Source organism: Apium graveolens, chromosome 8 (genome assembly GCF_009905375.1).
Source record: "Apium graveolens cultivar Ventura chromosome 8, ASM990537v1, whole genome shotgun sequence".
Classification (NCBI taxonomy): Eukaryota; Viridiplantae; Streptophyta; class Magnoliopsida; order Apiales; family Apiaceae; genus Apium; species Apium graveolens.
Window position 1 is genome coordinate 225,782,205 of NC_133654.1, and position 3,646 is coordinate 225,785,850.

Consider the following 3,646-nt stretch of genomic DNA (forward strand, 5'->3'; position numbering starts at 1 on the left):
GAGAAGAACCCTCTGTAGGCACTGGAAGATCCGTCCAGCCACTCTCTACATCATCAAAAATATATCCCAACCCTTTATCATGGGGTGCACCTAAGAATGAATAAATCAAGTGATCTGGCTTTCGGTTGTGCTCAAGTATGGGAGCTTCTTGAATAAATGGTTCAAAACGCTTCTGAGAAATTTTTAGCTCTGCTAACCCAAGAGAATCAAATGGCATATCCAACTTCCTCTTCCACTGAGGTGCATTCAAATCCTGCAATTGCTATACTTTAAAGCACTCCTCTTTAGCTGTGGGTAACTTTATTTCCTTGAACACATTAAAAGTGACCTTTTGATCGTAAACCTTCATCGACAACTCTCCTTTTTGCACATCGATCATAGTTCGACTTGTAGCCAAGAATGGTCTTCCCAAGATGATGGGAATCTTCTTATCTTCCTCGAAATCAAGAATTACAAATTCAGCAGGGAAGAAGAGTTTATCACCTTGACCAAGACATCATCCACTATACCTCGTGGATAAGCGACGGAACGGTCAGCTAGTTGCAATGACATGTATGTTGGTTTTGGATTAGGCAGACCAAGCTTCTTGAAGATAGATAAGGGCATCAGATTGATGCTAGCTCCTAAATCACATAAACACTTGTCGAATGATAAGTTTCCGATGGTGCAAGGAATAGTGAAGCTTCCAGGATCTTTAAGCTTCGGAGGCAACTTCTGTTGCAGCACACCACTGCATTCCTCCGTTAGAGCAACGATCTCTAAGTCATCGAGCTTCACTTTATGAGAGAGAATACCTTTCATAAACCTCGTATAGCTAGGCATCTGTTCTAGAGCTTCAACGAAAGGTATGTTGATATGAAGTTTCTTGAACACCTCCAAAAACTTCTCAAACAGCTTATCCAGCTTTTTCTTCTGCAACCTCTTAGGAAGAGGAGGTGGAGGATAGATCTGTTTCTCCCCTGTATTACCCTCAGGAGGAGTGTGTTCCACAGTAGTCTTTCTTGGTTTCACCTCTGCTTCCTTCTGCACTTCTTCTTCAGCCACAACTGCATTTTCTGAAACTTGAGACTTTTCAGGCTCTTCGACTTGCTGAATTTTGGGGCTTGCGGCCTTTCCAGACCTCAAGGTGATGGCGTTGACCTGTTCTTCAACCTTCCTCTTACCTGGATTTATTTCTGTAACACTAGGAAGCATTCCCGGTGGCCGATTCAATTAGGCATTAGCAATTTGCCCTATTTGGTTCTCCAGAGTCTTGATAGAAATAGCCTGACTTTGGTATATAAGAGCCTGGTTTTTGCACATAAGCCGCAACTCCTCCAATTCAGATTTTTCATTCGAAGATAGACATGCACCATGAGCTTGTTGTTTTGGTTGGAGTTGTTGCTGAAAACCAGGAGGGTTGAATAGCTTATTTCCAAACTGCTGGAACGGCTGTTATATCGCATTCTGATTGTTGCTCCAGCTGAAGTTAGGATGATTCCAGTTGTCAGGATGATAAGTGTCTGGAACTGGTTGCTGCGATCTCTGAAAGTTGCTCACAAACTGAGCTAAGTCACTAGATATAGCGTATTGCTCCGTCGCATGCGAACCTGCACACAACTCATAAACACTAATTATCTGCTTAACACCATAGTTAGCCAGAGAATTGATCTTCATAGACAACGCCTTTAGTTGAGCAGTGATAGCTGTAGCTGTATCCACTTCAAGAACTCCTCCTACCTTGCCCTGTGGAAATCTCTGGGTTGGATACTGATATTCATTAGTAGCCATCAGTTCAATTAGATCATAAGCTTACTTATAACTTTTTGCCCATAATGCTCCACCTACTGCTGCATCGAGCATGGGTCTGGATTGTGCTCCCAACCCATTGTAAAATCAATTGATGATCATCCAATCAGGCATTTCATGACGAGGACACTTCCTAAGCATCTCCTTGTAGCGCTCCCAAGCTTCATATAAAGATTCTCCTAATTGCTGCGCAAATTGAGTAAGAGCATTCCTGATTGCAGCTGTCTTCGCCATAGGGAAGAATTTAGTAAGAAACTTCTGAGCAAGATCTTCCCAAGTAGTAATCGAACCAGCTGGTAGAGAGTATAACCAACTCTTAGCCTTGTCCCTCAGAGAGAATGGGAAAAGTCTCAGCTTCACAACATCTTCAGAAACACCGTTGAACTTGAAGGTGTCGCAAATCTCAATAAAATCCCTAATGTGCATATTGGGATCTTCAGTTGGAAAACCCCCAAACTGGATTGAATTCTGCACCCATTGAATTATGCCAGGCTTGATCTCAAAGGTATTAGCTGTGATAGCTGGCCGAAAAATGCTAGATTGAATGTCATTGATCTTGGGTTGAGAAAAATCCATCAAGGCTCTCGTTCGTGCTGCTGGATCTCCCATTGTAATGAGTACCTGAAACACAAACAAATAAACCGTGAAAGTAAAAGAATCCGAGTCAGTGAACTTTAACGACCTCTGATGACAAGCACATAAATTAAAAATTAACACCGAGTCCCCGGCAGCGGCGCCAAAAACTTGTTAGGGCGAAAACACGCACTAATATTCACACAAGTATACGTGTTCGCAAGTAGTATAAGATATAAATCAGATTCGTTCCCACAGAGACTGGTTTAGGTTAAGTTCAATTTATGCACCTATGCAACAATGTATGGTTATCGCTCAATGCTAAGACAAATAACAAATTGGGTTTTTATTAAACTAAGAGATTATACTAAATAACATTAACTAAGGGAATTGAGGTTGAATTAATATATATGACAAACATGGGATCCTAACTTCATTACTACTTCATTCAATAGCCTTTTCGTTCTTAACCTTAGCATGTGGTGCTGATGTCACTAATCATATAACACGAAACTGATAAACGCCAACTTTCGTTACACGAGTACCATTCTACCAGACATCCACAAAAGAGATAGAAGCTGAATAGGCACCAATTATATTGAGACCCTATATGTCTATAGAATTTGACAACATAACGGTTTAAGAATAAGTTATCTATAATGATTACATAGGGCAAGTAAAACGGTTAGAGTTACCTACGAATCATGCATACACATACATGAACCTATGCTAGCATGGCAAGTTCTAAAGCTCTATATTCACTGTCGCTTCAATTGAGATTAACACGCTATCTTATATATTAGCTACACACATAAGATAAATAAGCACAACCAATACTAGGATATCAATCAATCACCACACACCAAGATATCGAAATAATTAACTATTGAAATCCATAAGTAAATCCGCTAGAACCCCATGATAACGATTAGCCCATAATCGAACTCATCGTCACCATGAGTTCCAATGAAAGCATGGTATAAAACTAGGTCTTAATAAACTAAATAATAACTAAAGTACGAATAAACGAGATCTAGGTTCAACAAGAACAAAAACGAGCATCCAAAGTTACAACTAATTCAAAGAATCACAAGTTGAAAACAAGATCTTCTTTTTCAGAGTTGTTCTGTGCTTCTAGGTCTTCTCCTTGGTATCCCAATCTTCCCGGATGATAAAAACCTTTTTTTAAGTATATATACGCCCCTAGTGGACCTGGACCCTTAAAATCGTCAAATTCCACTCAAAAAAGGTTTTTTCAGCGAAATCAGCGACCAGCCGCGCCTTG

General features: G+C 40.3%; 1 non-coding gene across 1 annotated transcript; it reads left to right on the forward strand.

Moving 5' to 3' along the window:
* The first annotated feature begins 1,900 nt into the window (after positions 1–1,900).
* LOC141682321 (small nucleolar RNA R71) lies at positions 1,901–2,007 on the forward strand. The gene has a single exon (XR_012559723.1). It is a non-coding gene; the product is annotated as a small nucleolar RNA R71 (small nucleolar RNA).
* Positions 2,008–3,646: the final 1,639 nt, after the last annotated feature.